At 41.1% G+C, this 18,830-nt stretch overlaps 1 protein-coding gene across 5 annotated transcripts in view; it reads left to right on the forward strand.

Moving 5' to 3' along the window:
- The window catches only part of LOC138763479 (dynein axonemal assembly factor 4-like), a 141,026-nt gene that overhangs the window by 71,253 nt on the left and 50,943 nt on the right, over positions 1-18,830 (forward strand). The window lies entirely within an intron of this gene.

Below are 18,830 nucleotides of genomic sequence, written 5' to 3' on the forward strand. Positions count from 1 at the left end.
GCCTGCACTGAGTCAAGAGGTGTCCTTCATGAGCTAATGATACGATCTTCGGTCTCAACCTCTGTGGATTCACCAATCTACAACCCCTCAACGCACACTGCCCGATGAAACAAAGTTCATCTCTAATGGGAACATATGCCTGTGAGTGCACTTGTCCCATTGTCCACTTTGGATACATTCTCTAACTTCCATGAGTTCTGGGTAATGTTCGGACTCTCTCTCGACTTCCCTCGTTGTCACAGCTTCCGGTGTCGACTGGATAGCTATGAAGCGTACAAAGCTCTCTGCTTCTGTCCCCAGTTCTGACTTGGATTTTGGGCATCCATCTTTCAACAATCTGGACAGCAGATCAGCAATGTTCGCTTTCCCAGCAATGTGAACTACTCTACTTGTACGGTTGGAGTCTGAGCACCCATCGTTCTATCCTTGCACACGGTTTGGACCTGGCGGTGTAGATCACCTCCAATGGTTTATGATCCATGATGAGTTCAAATTCAATGTCATACAAATATGCATGGAATCTCTCGCAGGCCCATACAAGTCCAAGTGCTTCTTTCTCTGTCTGAGAATATCTCCTTTCAATGTCTGTCAAAGATCTGCTGGTATAGGCAAAGTGATAGTACAGATCTATCACCAATGTACATAGTGTATATAGTTACTGTATCTAGACTGTGCTTACAGCGATTGGCTGAGAGCTAAGCCACACCTATTGTCTGGGCCTTAAAGGGTTGTGTCCCTAGCCAGGTCGGATCATTCCGGACTGGTCGGCCACCTGTGAAGAGCTCCTGTCTTTTGCTAATAAAAGCCTTGGTTTGGATCAACAAGTCTTTGGTTCTTTCGACGAGCTCTACAGGCAATGATTCTTGGTCCCTGGATTCTGTGTCCAGCTCTAGTTGATGATAGCCCCATTTTAAATCGATTTTTGAGAACACCTGACTGGTTGTTAACTCCTGGAGTACTTCTTCTACTGTTGGTATGGGGTGTCGTTCTCGAATTATAGCTTCATTGGCCATCCTCATATCAACATACAGTCTCATGTCACCATTTGGTTTGGGCACGATCACTACAGGGCTGACCCAATGCGTTGAATGTTCTACAGGTTCAATAATGTCTTGCTCAATCAACTCTTAGATTTTGGCCTCGACTTTCCCATGAAGTCCAAATGGGGTTCTGCGCACTGGTTGCACTTTGGGTTTGACCGTTTTGTCCACTGCTAGCTTTAGTTGTCGACCTTTCAGCTTTCCTACTCCCTGGAAAACTGTGGGGAATTCTTGCTTCATATCCTCATATGACTGAACTAAATTGACATGAGCTCCAATATGAAGTATTGCCAGATCTTGCGCTGTGCGTCTAGTAATGGTTCTCCCCTCTCATCTATGACAACAAACTCTGCTTCGGTGTGCTTGTCACCAACTTCAACAGTCGCAGTTAAACATCCAATGGTCTGCAATGGCTTGGTTGCTGTGTACGGATACAGTTTCTTTGAACACTTCTTTGACGTACAAATGATCTTTTTTTTTCAATTTCTCCCATAAGTGTCAGTCAATTACATTACTGTCACTGCCTGAGTCTACAATGACCGGAACTGTCACACCACCAATTATCACTGGGACTTTCTCATGATGGTCATCATTCAATGTAAACTGATAGTATTTCTGCCCATCCTGGTTGTCGTCATCAACGTCACTTTCTGGGCCACCTTCTATATGGTGAATAGTGCCTTGCTTTCTCTGTCCATAATTGCCTTTCTTTCCAGACTTTCCTTTCCCCCAAGCTTTGCCCTTAGAGCTGTACTCTTCCCATTCTGGTTTGCATTTGACTTGCTTTTGCACTTCTTTGCAAAGTGGTCTTTACCTCCACACTTTCTACAAACTTTGCCTTTTGCTGGGCAGCATGGGTTTTTTCCAAAATGACCTCTATCTCCATATCTGTAACACTCAAAGTCACATGTCGGCATATTTCTTGGCTGGCTATGGCTATGCAAGAGCCTATTTATTTGTTGACCAACTTTGTCTTTACTGGGCTGGCTTGAGTTGTCTTTCAGTTTCATGGTATGAAATTGCCCCTCAACAGCCTCTAATGCAGCAGCAATTGCTAAAGCATTGGTAAGTTTCAACTCACCCCCTTTTTCCAGCAATCGCCTTCTGAATTTGTCTGATCTGCAGTGCTGCACGACTTGATCCAATAACTGGTTGTCCAAATCAGCTGCCACATAATTGCATCCAACAGCCAGTTGTCGCAATCTTGTCACGTACTGGGCGACCGTTTCCCCATCTTCCTGTTTTGTTTTGCGAAACAAATGGCGTTGAAATGTGACATTCGGTGTCACTACATAGTGTGCATTCAATGCATCTACAGCTTTCTGGTATTCCTCCTTCCTTCCAGTATTCGAAAGTGTCTTAAAAGTTTCCCGAACTGCAGGCCCTGCGGTGAAGAGAAGTAACGCCCTCCGCTGCGCTTTCTGCTCCGTCGTACTCCCATCCAGAAATAGGCCACGACTGTCGGCGTAAGCTTCAAACTCTTCAAGCCATGCCTTCCACTTCACGCTTACAGTCCTTGCATCGCCCGTCGGGTCAAAATGATGAACACTGCGAAGTGCTAGAAATTCAGCTCCAGTGACTGCCATGATGAAATGTTCCAGCTCAAAGCCACGGATTCAAAATCCAAAATGTTTCTCCTCGTCGCCAATGTCACATTTGTGGCCCGAAATGTGAAATTGATAACACCATCAACACATGATTTACCTGTTGAACATCAGCGTGTCTTTATTTCTCTGCTTCCATTATTCCACCATTTCGCGCCTGCACACAACGCGCGCATGCCCTCTCACTTACGGTCAGGTTAATAGCTCAACCGCTATCTGCATACATCTCATGCATATTCATTATCATGACAGTGTGTGGCTCCTGCTCCTTTCAAACAGCAGCCTAACTTACCTGTTAACTCATGAACACGACGATTTAAGGGGGAATCCTGCCCCTGCAATGACGTGGTGACACATCATGCAATCACAGGCAGCCCCCTGTTCTCTGTGTTCTTTCTATTCCCTTTTTGTTTAAAGTTCTCCTAAATGACCTCCGCCCACTCCTGGCCATCATTTACCCCTTGCCCCTGGCCATCAGTTGCTGCTCACCCCCACTCCCAGCTATCAGTCACCACCCCCCCCGTTCCTGGCCATCAGTCTTTCCCCCCTCCCCCAACAGCAACGTGCTGCTGCCGCGACTGGAGGGGGTGCTGTCGCAGCGTGCCACTACTGCGAACAGGGTGGGGGGGGGGATGTGCTGTGATTAGTGGTTGCTGAATGGGAGGGTGGGTGCCATGATCGGGAATGGAGTGTGCTGCCTCAATGTGCCGCTGCTACAAACAAGGGGGGTGCTGGCGGTTCCACGATCAGGGGGAGGTGGGTGCAGCGAATGGGAGGGAGGGTGCTACTGCGAACAGGGGGGAGGGCATGCTGCCCTGACGTGGCACTGCCGCAATGAAGGGGGTTTTCTGCCATGATGTGCCACTCTGATTCGCAGTGACAGCTCAATGAAGGATTGCAGGAGCAAAGGCTATCTTCCTTACCCATAAATCCCATGCCACTGGAACTGCTCTGCCAGGGCCCTGTACCTGGGTCTTCAACTGAGTAAATTGCCCTGTTAACCCTATTTTACAAGTGTGATAGTACAGATTCTATCACCAATGTGTATGTGTACATATGTACAGATGGTCGTGTAGGATGACTGTGATTGGCTGAGAGTGTAGCCACACTTACTGGCAGGTCTTAAAAGATTGCTCCTAGGCAGACCAGGTCACTCTGGACTGGTCGACCTACTTGTGATATGCTCCAGTCTTTTAGTTAATAAGAGCCTCGGTTTGGATCAACAAGTCTTTGGTTCTTTCGACGAGCGTTACAACAAGGCAATTTGAAAGGGCCTGATGAGGAGCTTGTACATTCTCCTCGTATCTGCATTGGTTTCCTCCCTCATGGATTAATTGATCACACATGGGTGTATTTCGATAGTGCAAGCTCATGGGCCAGAAAGGCCTATTACCATCCTTTATCTTAATTTTTTTATTAATTAAAAATACAGGTACAACTCTATCTTCTCTGTTGCAAATAGTTCGAAACTGGTTGATTGTCTTTTCATAGAGGAAAGTTGTCAAAACAGTATTTTCATATCAATGTGAAACAATTAACAATGATTAAAGATGCAAAGGTTCACAATACAGATGCCTTTTTACTCTCCATCTTGGTTGAGCTCCTGAATAATGATTGAACTGACCACCGCCGGTCCCCCAGCTCATTGGAAGCTGAACAAATGTTTTTTTCTGGAAACTACTTTCCTGACTGAATTTGTCAATTTTCTATTGTGGTTATAAACATTTTTGACTGTGATAGATGCCCTTTTTTTCACGAGTGGTGCTTTGTTTAGAATGGAAGGCAACATGTCAACATCAGCACAAAATTGAAGAATTGTCAAAGTGAATATTGATACATTTCTTAACAATATCCTTGCAAGCTTAAGTCATGTCCACTCAAAATCAAAAATTCAAAAAGGCTTTGCTTTGCAAGCAAATAGATGTAATGGTGTTGCTTGAAATGGATTCAAGATTCCTTTATTATCATGTAATAAAATAGGTGTAATATTGCATGAATTTGATTTTAGTCTGCCACAAGGCAGACAAAGATTCACCATCAGCAGAAATTGCCTGGCGCAATTTCAGTCAGAAAAAAGAAGTAAAAGAGAGTCCCCTCAGAGTCACTGAAAATCCATGAATTTGCCTCAAGTGCTCCCGCAGTCTCCGCAGTCACACAGCCTTCAGTCCAAACCATCCGAAACCCAAACTCTGACAAGATCAGTAAGCTTTCAGTGCCCTTGGCATCCTCTCGCCTTCCTGTTCTAGTAGCTCTAGCTAGTCTTGAGCCAGTCTAATCCTGGGGTGAGTCCTTTGACCACATTTGCCAGCAACCTGCAGCCTGCCTGGGTTCCTCACCTCAAGCCAACAGCCCGCCACCTGTCTGTTCTTTAGCCACAGACCTCCTCACTGGTCGCGAAACTCTAGGGTTGTCGCCTCTGCTTCTCCTCAAACAGGGTTTTGTCCCCATTTTCCAGTGCCCTGCGGAAGTCTTCTGCTTTCCCAGAGACTACAACCTCTCAATTAGCCGCCAAACACAGCATGGAATAATGGAAAATGTATTGTTAGTGGAACAAAACCACAAAGGAACGTGAGGAAGAAAGCATCTTAATTTCAGAAAATTCCTCAGAGATCACCATATAAAAGGTACAATGACACCACTTGGAGAAATCAGCAGACTGGCTGGCCAAGAGGACAAACTGAAGGGTGTGACTAGAACTAGTGACAGTAATCATTAATACCTGTGGTAAATCTGCTTCAGCAAGGTAATGCCTGGTCCTTACAATGTTAACAATCATAACACTTGAATAATGGATATTTCGAAATTGATGCAGACAAAATAAACAGTCACGGTTCAGTAGGATCCATTGAGATCCAGTTCCAGCTGAATCTTGAACAAGTGTATGACCATAATTTGTGCTACAAGCAGCCTTCTCAAAGTGAGACAGATAAGGTGGAGCAAAGTTCCATTGCCTGGCCTTTCTGTCAGGAAAGATGCATGTGGAAAATTGAGTGTAGATTCCAAGAAACATCCCCCTCAGCAGGAACAGGAATGTAATTCTAAACAGCCTTGATGTTTTTTAAAAATTATGCTTGTTAGGAGGAAAGAAATGCCCTCTTTCATAAAAATTTAAAATAAAGGGTTGTCTTACTGGAGGGCACCAGGGTGACAAATCACTTTATGCATGGAATAATGGAAAATGTATTGTTAGTGGAACAAAACCACAAATGGATGTGAACATCATCAATTCAATCAGTGTCATATTCATGGATCTGTCAAAAGGAGCAGCTAATAACATTGACTGGGTCGATAAGTAGCATAGCTGCCCTTTTGGCCAATAACCTGTTCAATGGTGACATAATCCATTTGGAAATAATATCACTCAACATCGAGACTGTGACCTTGTTTGAATTAAAGGGGAAAAGACAATAAAGTAGAAATAAAAATAATATAACAGGAAAATTGGGAATTGTTTGAATTTGTACTTTAATCCAGTAAGATAGTTCAAAGCTCCTCAAAGAAATATGATTAGACAGAATTTAACATTGAACCATAGAGTAAGTGTTGAAAGAGATAGTCCTGGTTTTGGCAGCTGTTTTGACTTGTCACCCACAGGTCCCCAGCTGCCCACCATCCTCGCTTTTTCCTCATGTGGAAGACCAGATGAGCTGATCCTCTCTGTCAGATGCACTCTGTGAGGTAAAACAGGTTCTGAGCAGCAAGTAGGCCTTGAGGAGTTGAATCCCAAAGCTGGGATAATCTTTGACGGCCTGTTTGAATCCTTATCAATTGTTTCTGAGAGTCTGCTGGTCTGTCAAAGGGTTATGTCAAAAACATTTGAAAACAATTCAAACAGATTCGTGTATAATACGTTTCATGTATAATGCAAAAAAAATCCAATTTTTGAGGGGAAAAAGTGGAAAATTTTTACCCCCCATGTATAATACAACACACCTCCCCTCGCCCACCCGAGTCACACTGGCGTCTTTCCCCCCTCGCCCACCTTAGTCACGCTTGCCTGCCCGAGTCATGCTGCCGTCTCTCCCACACGTCGCCTGATTTGTGCTGCCGTCTCTCCCCCCTCGCCTGCCCGAGTCACGCTGGCGTCTTTCTCCACCATCACCTGCCCAATTTTTGCTGCCATCTCTCCCCCAACTCCCGCCCCCCAGTCACGCTGCCATCAACGTAGGTGGCTTCTGATAATCTTACTTATTGTTAAACCTGGCAGAATTTTAAAAAAAATTATAACCTCGTGTATAATGTGACCCCACCCCGGCCCCCCCCCCCCACTTTGAGCTCAAATTTCAGTACAAAATTTTTCGTATTATACTTGAATATTTATGGTAAATCATTAAAGTAATAAAGAATAGAAATTATTGAGAAGTATAAATGATTGAAAGCATATTAAAATACTTCCAAATAATTGAAAACATGAATATAAAGTAGATCAGAATCAGTGATCCCACAAAATTGAATGTAGTTGCTGCTCAAGTGTCATCCAAGACATAGTCTGACAAAAAATGTTTTTCATCCAGTTTCTCTGTTTGCCATATCATTGCTGTATCACTGAACTGGAAGGTGAGTGCAACAAATGAGCTGGAAGTCTATCAGTTGACTATCAAAGAGACTTGATCTTCAAAGTTGGTTTTAAGGAGCACCTTTAAGGAAAGAAAGACATACCATTGTAGAGATATTTAGAGAAGGAAGTCCACAGACTAGGTCCAAAAGACCTCTTGTCTGAGGGAATGGTGCAGTTTGGCTGTCTTCAACTGTTTCACTCCTTTTGGTGGAGATCCTTTCATCGCCATGTTGAGTTTGGGTTAGATTCAGTTCTTGGACCAGTGATGATGAAGGAATGGATACTATTTCAAAGGCAATTTGGAAGAGAGCTTCTAGAAATTGATCTTCTAGGTTTTGGAGAAGTACAGAGATCTCAGCATGTAGAAGAATGATTGATATCTCACTTATATTTTAATGCTTTTGGCTTGTATCTCAAATGCTAAAGCTTTTGCTTATAACACAAGATGGCTGACAAACCAAAAGTGTGACATAAGATGTTAGACAGCTGCAAAATGGTCATGCAAGCATGCTTTGAGAATAGGCACCAATTGTGCAGACTCTGCAAGGACAGATACAATGAAAAGCAAAGATAAAGTTAGCATAACACCATTCTATTTTTTCTTATGAAAGGTAAACACCAAAAAACCAGATGCCAGTGCTGGGAAACCATTTTTTCATATATAGAATGATGTAGCATTAAGAGTGAGGGTCATTCTGCTCCTTACTCATTTGAAATTGTATAAATATAGAAGCAACCATCTGTATATTTGAATTGAGAGCTGAGACCTCAAGGAGTGACTAGTCATCCTCACCTCCCGAATACGAATTAAACATTGAAAATAAAACCCACATGCTTTGAAAGGATATTTTTGCTGGTGGGTTCTTTTGCAGTCTGATTTCATTTCAGAGGTGCGGGCTGACCTCCACAAGCAGAGTACACCAAAAATCTGGAAATAACGGCAAAAGCAAGCACATCATTCAAGGAGTTAAAACAAACTAGAAAGACTAGATTCGAAGAGAGTGAAATCATGGAATCAGAGAGAGTGGCCTTTTGATTAGGAAGACAGGGTTAATTCAGAAATGAGAATTGGAAATTTGAGAAAATTCCGACTCCAGCAAATGAAAATCTTTCTCAAAGTGCTCTTGCCAAAATAAATCTGTTTCAATCAACTAAGGTGGGCCTAAACTAAGACCACACTTGTACCTTTCCTTCCCACATTCAAACATTGATTTCCCTCAAAGTCCCCACACTTAAAATCAAAGAGAAAGCTATGAATCAGATGCACTGGTTAAAATAAATCACAAATCAGTTTATTAAATTATCTGCTTCTAACTGCCATAGAGCTTCTGAAAGCAGCTTTTTACAAATATTGTTGCTCTCAATTGAACCATTTTTCTCTGTTCACCATTATTTATTAAGCAGCAGAAAACATGGAAGAATCCCATTGTTGAATGGAACCTTCCTCAATGCATGGTTTATTTTGCACAATTCTCAGCCTAATGCTATTTGTCTTCTCACCTACCCAATAGGCAGCATATTTTCCACATCTGTTCCTGCTCTACCATTTCTCAGCACAATGCAGTGTCCACATCCTTCAGTTTCTGCATGTGCATTTTTTAGTGGTCACTCCATTATTGCTCAGTTTATTCTCCCATGCAACTAACTAACACCTGTAGATAGGCCTTTGACTTGAGTTGCGTTTATGTGTCAGAGATTATGTACAAGATGCAGGATTCTCCCTTCGTTAAATTGGCCACCCCAGATCTATCCCAATTCAGCTTCTTAACATCTTTTTGTAAACAAAGGATAGCTTTCCTCTGAATTTTGCAATGACATTTCCAGATCTAGCCCTGCACCCAATACAATGAAATACATTAGCATGTTAGCTAGTGCTGCAAGGTTATGAATTTTGCATCATGTAATACTCACACTAGCATCAATTAAATTAATGGAAAATAAAATTTCATGTCCATTGTCAGAACCTATGGTTCATATGTAGTGGATGAAAAGAAATATTTTATTGATTTTTATTTTCCATCAGAGATTTGTATTGTTTTGCAATCTGAATTATAACTGACTGACAGACACTTAATAACAAATACAGAAGGGAGATTCAGATTGGCTGAGTGGTGCACTAACAACAACCTCTCACGCAATGTCACCAAAACGAAGGAGCTGATTGTCGACTTCAGGAAAGGAAAACAATAGGCATATGATCCAGTGATCATTTGGGTATCAGAGGTGGAGAGGGTGAGTAAATTTAAATTCCTGGGAGTTACTATCATGGAGGACCTTTCCTGGACCAAACACATACTATAAATGTCATCGTGAAGAAAGCACATCTGCACCTCTACTTTCTTCCTCAGGAGTTTGCAGAGGTTTGGTATGACATTGGAATCCTTGGCAAGCTTCTCTAGAAATGTAAAGTGTGCTGCATCATAGGCTGATATGGAGGCCACCAATACTTCTGAGTGGAAAGCACTGCAAAACGTAGTGGATACAGCCCAGTACATCACAGGTGGTAAAACTCTTACCACCATCGAGAAAATCTACTTGGAATGCAGCAATCATTAAGATCCACACCACTGCTGGCATCAGGCAAGACGTATCGGTGACACAAGACTTGTACCACCAGGTTCAGGAACAGTTGCTATCCCTCCACCCTCAGACTCCTAAACAACAAACTCAATCAGAGACTTATTTAAGGACTGTTGCATGTTACTTATTACTGATTTTTTTTTCGGTATTACTCTGTGAGTTTGTTTGCATTTCTCTCTTTGTTTACATTTCTCTCTTTTGTATACGCATCTGTTCATGAGTACAGATTTTTGCACTAGTCATAAGTAAAAATTCTGTCTGGCCCACTGGAAAAAGAATCTCAGGGTTGTATGTGATGCAATGTATGTTCTCTAAAAATAAATCTGTATGTTGAACTTTGAAATAATAATAGTCATACTCAGGGAACCATTAATTAAGTGAATTATTTATGAATAAACTTTCAGATAGGAAGAAGCATTCATTAAAATAACTATATTGGATTAAAATGGACAGTTACTAATCTTTCCTTCATTTGTATGAAGGATAAAAAATATAAAGTGCATGAGTTTCTCACAACTGTTTCAAGCGGTAGTATATTGAACCTACAGCATGTGTAAGAATAAATAAGGTTGTGCTTCATTCCCAATTTAATAACAGTTCATAGATTGAAAAGACAGGCTGTTGACCTCTGCACCTAAAAGGATCCAACTGGTTAATATTTAACTAATATTTTACAGCAAAACTTTTACAGCACCAGCGATCGGGACCAGGGTTTGAATCCAGTATTGTCTATAAGGATTTTGTATGTGTCGGCGTGGGTATTCCGTGGGGGCTCTGGTTTCTTCTCACCCTTCAAAATGTATCAGAGATGAAGATTAATTGGGTGTAATTTGGAGGTATGGGCTCATGGGCTTGTTACTGTGCTGTGCCCTTTACATCTGAAGGCACTTGAAAAGTTCCACCAATGCAGCCTTTGAAACATCTTAAATATCAGCTGGGGAAGATAGAAGAACTAACGTCAGTATGCTAAATGAAGTAAAATCAGCAAGCATTGAAGCCTTCATCTGACTTATGTTGGGACAACATGATTTATGTAAGGTATCGGCTGGTGTAATATAACTTCTTGCATCAGCTATACCTTACTCCACAAAAGTTACATAAATTAAAATCGGAAATATTAGACCAATGTTTTTGATGTGGTCAAGAAATAGGTACTTTCTTGCATTCAATCTGGTCATTCCCTAAAGTGAGGCCTTTCTGGAATGATTTGGGTAATCTCCTGGAAAAAATTACTGGAATTTAATACCCTCAGCACCTGAATTTTTTTTATTGGGGAATTTAGAAGATGTATGACCTAAAATGAGGCTGTCGAAATATCAATTAAAATTCTTTAAGCTCGCTTTAGCAGTGGCCAGGAAATGCATAGCAGTTATTTGGAAATCTGATTCCCAACAAAGTTTACCCCAATGGAAGATAGAAATGTATAATTGTTTTCCCCTGGAGAAGATCACCTATAACCTCAGAAACAGGTATGATGTATTTTCAAGAATATGGTACATCGGGGTAAATCTTTAACGATTCCCCCATCCTGGCTCTTCCCCTTGGTGCTCTTAGCGCCGAGGACCTGAGATAAGTCAGGTTATTTGTCCCTTGATGGGAGTGGGGTTTATCCTATGTGAAATCCTCTTCTCCCACCTTAAAGATAAAAGAGGCAGACAACACAAAAGATTTAAAGACGTCTTAAAAGCCAACATGAAAAAATGGAACATCGACATCAAAATTTGGGAAACCAATGCCAAGGACAGGAAACTATGGCAAACCATCATCTGAGAAGGAACGGCAACTTTTGAAGCCAACAGATGTGCATAATTTGAAGAAAATGGAAAGAGAGCCATTAACAACCAAAGCCCGATCTGCCATCTGGAACTACCGGTCCTGAATGCCAAAGAACTTTTAAAGCAAGATTGGACTCATAAGCCACCTGAGAGCCCATAAATAGATCAACAGAATGAAGGCCATCATCCTCAACCATGACGATGACGACAATGTTTAAAATTAAAATGTAAGCAGCAAAGTGTATAGTGAAGAACTTCCCCTTAAATCTAGCTGAAAATCGTGGTTAATTTTTTTTTTGTAGAAACTTTTTTCTCTTTAATGTGCTTCTCAAGCACATAGAATCATTCCAAAACATTAATGCTTGGCCAGGTGATTGACTTTGTATTGATTGCTGAATAGCATAGGGAAATTACCTAAAACTCCCGGAGACTGGAATATATGTTTTCATTGTTTCTGTTGACTGCTGTAAGGCCAAGCCCTTACTTCTGTTATTGATTCCTTCATCATGATCCAGATAATTACCAAAGATGCATAACACACACTTTAAAACCATTTCAAATTAATTTCAGTAATGGGATTTCACAACACAACTTCCTTTCAAACTGTAGTTTGAAGATTACAACTTGTGTCACATAGTCGTAGAATCAGGCAGCATGTAACCATACCATTTGGCCCAACTCATCCATGCTGATGAAGTTGTACTTTAGAGCTAGCCAATATCCCTTTCCACCTTTCCTATCCTTGTACCTGCCGTAAAGTTGTTTCTGCATTGTTATTATGCTCACCTCAGTTGATTCCTGAAGTAACTCATTCTGTATTCTCATCTCACTATCCTCTTTATGGAAAAAGTTATCCTTCAGCTCCCTTTTAAATCTTTCCCCTCTCACTCTAAACTAATGCCCTCCAATTTTAGGTCCCCCTACCTTGGGAATAAGACTGTGACCAGTCTATGACTCTTATAATTTTATACACCTCAGTCGGTCATCTTGCTGCCTCCTACCCTCCAGGGAAAAAGCCCCAGCCTATCCAGTCTCTATTTGTAACTCAAACACTCCATTTCCAATACCATCCTTGTGAGTCTTTTTCACATCCTTTCCAGCTTCATGGCATCCATCCTATTAGCTGAGTGTTCACATTACAGTTGAGGCATGACATTCCAACTCCTGTACTCAAAGCCCTGACTGATGAAGGTGAGCATGCCAAATGCCTTCTTCACTTCCCTACCTCCCAGTGAATGATACATCTGCACCTCTTGATCTCTTTTTAACATTCTCCAGGGCCTTATCATTTACCACGCAATTCCTGCCTTGGTTTAACTTACTGAAATGGAAGACCTTGCACTTGTTTGAGTTAAATTCAGTCTGCCATTCCTTGTCCCATTTTCCCTATTGATATAGACCCTACTCTAATCTTAAAATATTTTCTTCACTGTCCTCTTTTGCACAGGTCTTGGTGTTGTCCCAAAAAATTCCTCACATCTCCTTTCCATCACATAGTCAAAAGATAAGTTATCACATTTCTGCTTCTGTGGTGTCTAACCTATTTACCATGTTCTAATGGAATTCCAATTTTCATGACTTTCCTTATTTCTTTCCAGGCTACAGGTTCAACTGTGACTTCCAACAGACATCAATTAATTTCAAGCCTACAGTCTCAAACTTTTTTTCAGAAAGTCACCACTTTTCTATCTCAATCCCTCTTTTCTCAAAATTTAAAGAAAAACTCTGAATGTCAGAACTAGTACATTTTAGAGGTGAATTCATTGCTGTATTATGAATGTAAAAACTCACCAAGATCTAATTCCTCCCCTGATCAGCCTTTTCCTCACTTTTCCACTTCGCCCTCTTAGCCAATGTGCCAGGTCCATAAATCTCTATGCACCAGTTAGTCGCTGCATTCTGTCAACAGTCATATTGATCACATTAACAGGCTGATATTTTCATGTCTGACTTCATGCCAATATTTTCAGACAGCTTTCCAATGGCTGCAATGTGTGAAATGCTGTTATGTAGTTGTTTAGTGCATTGGCTGTCCTGCTGGATCTCATATATAAGTTCTGTCTTGTTCCAAAGTCCATTCTAACTTGGTTAGAAAATCTTTGGGGTTTCCTTTTTACATAAAGTGGTCAGTCCTTGTTATTCCCTTTGGAGGTGTAAGTAAGAAGGAGGGTGGAGGAGGAATGTGGAGAAAGTAAATTTGATTCAACAAGGCAAGTCATTGTGCGAGGGAAGTGAACATGGTTTTATACTGTGTCCCACATTTCAGTATCCATCCAGTCACAGAGTCGCCTTTGATACGCAAGCCTGCTTTCAGCCTGAGGCGGTCCAGAAAAATCTGCTTCAAAACTCTCATGCTGCATTTCAAAACTCCACTCATAGTGACTTGTTTTTTTTTTGTGAAATCTGTCTTTGCCACACGCACACAGGTAAACAGGCATAAGCATTGGGTCAGGAATACCTGCATTTATGGCTCTGTTCCTGACCAAATATTTTTCATCACGCAAGGAAAATTAAGATAGCTACACCTTATCAAAATAATCTCTTTCTGCAGCACCAAAGATGAAGTTTCATCATTGAAGACAAATATCTCAATGACCAAAATTATTTTGTGCCTTTTATTTGGGCCTCAGACCAATTTTGCTCATTGTGGATGCAGATGCTTATCTTCTTGCTCACTTTGCTAAAGTTACTGACTCTGATGTGCAATTTCAAACTGGAATGGTGTTATCTATCTGGGGAATGGAAGCCAAATGGGAGTTGATGATTTAAACAAATGAGAGGGAGGAAAAATGCTAACCTTCAAAAAAAATGTATCGTGCCCTCCAAAATGTTTGGGACAAAAACACTTTTTTCCTTTATTTGCCTCTGTGCTCCGCAGTTTTAAATATATGATCAAACGATTCACATGTGATTAAAGTGCACATTCCAGATTTTGTTCAAGAGTATTTATGTATATTTTGGTTTGACCACATGGAAATTACAGCACTTTTTATACATAGTCCCCTCATTTCAGGGCACCATAATATTTGGGACATAGCAATGGTATATTTATTAAAGTAGTCATGTTAAGTACTTTGTTGCATATGCCTTGATGCAATGACTGCTTGAAGTCTATGATTCATAGACATCACCAGGTGTTGAGTATCTTCTCTTGTGATGCTCTGCCCGGCTGCTACTGCAGCCAGCTTCAACCTTTACTTGTTTCAGGGGTTTGTCCCCTTAAGTATCCTCTTCAGCATATGGAAGACATGCTCAATTGGATTTAGATTGGGTGACTGACTTGGTCATTCAAGAATTTTCCAGTTTTTAGCTTTGAAAAACTCTTTTGTTCCTTTAGCAGTATGTTTGGGATCATTGTCTCGCTGTAGGATGAAGCACCATCCAATGAGTTTGGAGGCATTTGCTCAAAATTGAGCAGATAGGATGTTTCTGTGCACCTCAGAATTAATTTTCCTATGCCATCAGCAGTTACATCATCAATGAAGATAAGTGCACCAGTACCGGTGGCAGCCAGACATGCCCATGTCATAACACCCCACCATGTTTCACAGATGATGTGGTATGCTTTGGATCTTCGCCAGTTTCTTTACACCTCCACACTTGCCATCACTCTGATACAGGTTCATCTTGGTCTCATGTGTCCTCAAGATCTTTTTCCAGAATTCTGCAGGCTCTTTGAAATATTTCTTGGCCAACTGTAATCTGGCCATCCTGTTTCTGTGGCTAACTAGTGGTTTGTATCTTGCAATGTAGCCTCTGTATTTCAGCTCATGAAATCTTCTGCAGACAGTAGTCATTGACCTATCCACATTCCTCAAGAGTGTTTGTCAGACAGACATTTGGAGGTTTTTCTTCATCATGATGAGAATTCTTGTGTCATCCGCAGTGGAGGTCTTCCTTGACCTACCAGTTCTTTGTGATTACTGAGCTCACCAGTACACTCTTTCTTCTTAATGATGTTCCAAACAGATGATTTTGATAAATCCTAAGGTTGGGATGATGTCTCATTGTTTTATTTTTTTTTCAGTCTTATAATGACTTATTTTAGTTGCATTGGCACATCTCTAGTCCTCAAGTTGCAACTACAGACTCCAAAGGTGATCAGAAACTTAGAAGCAAGCCTAGATCTCTTATACCTGTACAAATTAAGTAATTAACTATACCTGAGTAATCAAAACACATATGAAGCCAAATGTCCCAAACATTCTGGTGCCCTGAAATGGAGGAACTATGTATAAAAAGTGTACACAAATAACCTTTTTTATTGGGTCAGGAAATAAAATCTGGAATTTGCACTTTAATTACATGTGAATTGTTTGATCACAAATTTAAAACTGTGGAGCCCAGGGGAAAATAAAGGAAAAAAATATGTTTGTCCCAAACATCATGAAGAGCAGTGTAATTTGTTGTTCCTGGGCTGAGACTGTGAAATAGAATGTGTCAGCTGATGGCTAAGTTTGATGGTATCAAAACGGAAACAATTAGAGTTCATTGCCAGTCAGATCCACTAGACTAATTTTGAATAAGCTGCAGTGGGTGGTGGGGGGGGGGGGGGGGGATTAATTTTCTGACATTTCTGAATTGTCCTTATGTTTAAATTTGGTTCAGTGGGTAGAGTTGCTGCTTCAAACCTCCAGTGGCCTGAATTCAATCCTGACCACCAGTGTTGTCTGTGCATGTTCTCTCCACTTTTTTGTTTACCAGTTTAGACATTAATGCCATTAGGCATACAGCACGGTAACAGGCCCTTTTTGGCCCATGGGCCAGTACCACCCAAATACACCCAATTAAACTATAATCCTGGTACTTTTTTGAATGGTGGGAGGAAACCACAGCATCCAGAAGAAAACAATGCAGATACATGGACAATGTTCAAAGTTCTTAAAGATAGCGCCAGATTCGTACCTTGGTCGCTAAAACCTTGCCACCCTATTCAAAGGTTCAAGGATAATTTATTTTTTTGCCATTATCAGATCATAGAATGAACCTAAAAATAGTAAAAATTATGCTGCCTTTGTTGTGGGCAGTCTGATCTCTCTCATTAACTCTGCATGTCTGTGTTGTTTCTTACTTGTTCCATGAATGATATGTCTTGGTGGACTGCTCAATAAAAAAAACTTCATCACCAAATCTTGGTACAGGTAGATGGTGTGGTGAAGAAGGCATTTGGAATGTTGGCCTTCATAAATCGGAGTATTGAATTCAAGAGTAGGGAGGTTATGATGAAATTGTACAAGGCATTGGTGAGGCCAAATTTGGAGTACTGTGTACAGTTTTGGTCACCAAATTATAGGAAAGATATAAACAAAATAGAGAGAGTGCAGAGAAGGTTCACGAGAATGTTGACAGGATTTCAGGGTCTGATTTACAGGGAAAGGTTGTGCAGACTGGGGCTTTTTTCTCTGGAGCGTAGAAGATTGAGAGGGGACTTGATAGGGGTGTTTAAGATTTTAAAAGGGACAGACAGAGTAAATGTGGATAGGCTTTTTCAATTAAGAAAGGGGGAGATTCAAACTAGAGGACATGGTTTAAGATTGAAGGGGGAAAATTATAAGGGGAACATGAGGGGAAATTTCTTTACGCAGAGGGTGATGGGGATGTGGAATGAGCTTCCGGCAGACGTGGTCGAGGCGGGATCATTGGTTACATTTAAGGAAAGACTGGATCATTACATGGATAGGAGGGGACTAGAGGGGTATGGACCGGGTGCTGGTCAGTGGGACTAGGTGGGTGGGGATTTGCTACGGCATGGACTAGTAGGGCCGAACTGGCCTGTTCTGTGCTGTAAGTGGTTATATGGTTATATGTGACCATAAACCTGAACTTGGAACTTCCAGGAGGTTTAGATAGAGAGATGTTAGGAATTAGATTGTGACTGTGTGAGGGAGACTCAATGACTCTCTGTGTCATTTGTTTGTTCATAAATAAAATGCGTGATTTGCTGTAAAAAACAAAATAATTTTCACAGTGCTGGGCAGAACCTTGAAATATTCTAATAGATTTTTCAGCAGATGAAGAACTTTTAAAGTGTGGCCACTACAGGATGCAAGAGTGTAGCCAATTTGCACACATTGAGTTTCTACAATCATAAATGAACTGAATGAGCAAACCAGTTGCTTTTTAATATTGATGATAACGTTTATTATCAGACTCATTATACAATGAACTTCAGCACCAAAATTCTTATTTGCTTCAACTGAACAGGTACTTGTAAATTATTATATAAAATAGTTGAATTAAATTAAAAGAGACAATAAATACATAAGAAAGATAATAACCATTCACAATAATCCTCGGGCAAAAGGTGACTTGCAACAGTGCAGACAAGCCTTTTTCACCAGTCGAACAGTCAATAATTAGTGTCCCAGGGAGATGTTCAAGAATCTGACAGCCTTCTGCATTACTGGGCACTGGAATTATCAAATCAGGCCATGATGCAACTAGCCAGTTCACAGTGGACCTGTAGAAGTTCTATGGAATATATGACAACATATCAAATCTACTCAGATCCTTTAGAAAGTAGAGGAGTTGGTATGGCTTCTTCAGAGTTGCTTCAATGTGTTGACTACAGGAATGGTTTTCTGAAAAATGGATTCCCAGGAACTTGAAATTTCCGATCCTCTCCATCTCCATCCCATGAACGTGGATAAGTGTATGGATCCTTCACCTCCTCTTTCCAAAAATCAACAATAAGATCCTTGGACATGATGAGACTGAGACCAAGATTGTTGTTCTTGCACCACCCAACCAGGTGCTCAATCTCAATCCAATTCTGATTGTTCATTTCCAGTTATTTAGCCAACAAGGGAGGCGTCAACCAGTGGCATCACTAGGGTTGGTGTCACCTAGTGCAGTAATTAATTGAGTCACGCCACCCCACCCCCAACATGGACCTTGTCCCGTACCACACTGTACAGAACCCTTAGTAATAATTTTTGTACTAATGTAGTAGTAAATCACAATTTCAGAATATGACTGAATGTAATTGCAATTCTTTTCTTTTCTTTGGCTTGGCTTCGCGGATGAAGATTTATGGAAGGGTATGTCCACGTCTGCTGCAGGCTCGTTGGTGACTGACAAGTCCGATGTGGGACAGGCAGGCACGGTTGCAGCGGTTGCAAGGGAAAATTGGTGGGTTGGGGTTGGGTGTTGGGTTTTTCCTCCTTTGTCTTTTGTCAGTGAGGTGGCTCTGCGGTCTTCTTCAAAGGAGGTTGCTGCCCGCCGAATTGCAATAGTAGTGAGATAAACAACTAGCAAAATTAAAATTATACCT

Source organism: Narcine bancroftii, chromosome 5 (assembly GCF_036971445.1).
Source record: "Narcine bancroftii isolate sNarBan1 chromosome 5, sNarBan1.hap1, whole genome shotgun sequence".
NCBI lineage: Eukaryota > Metazoa > Chordata > Chondrichthyes > Torpediniformes > Narcinidae > Narcine > Narcine bancroftii.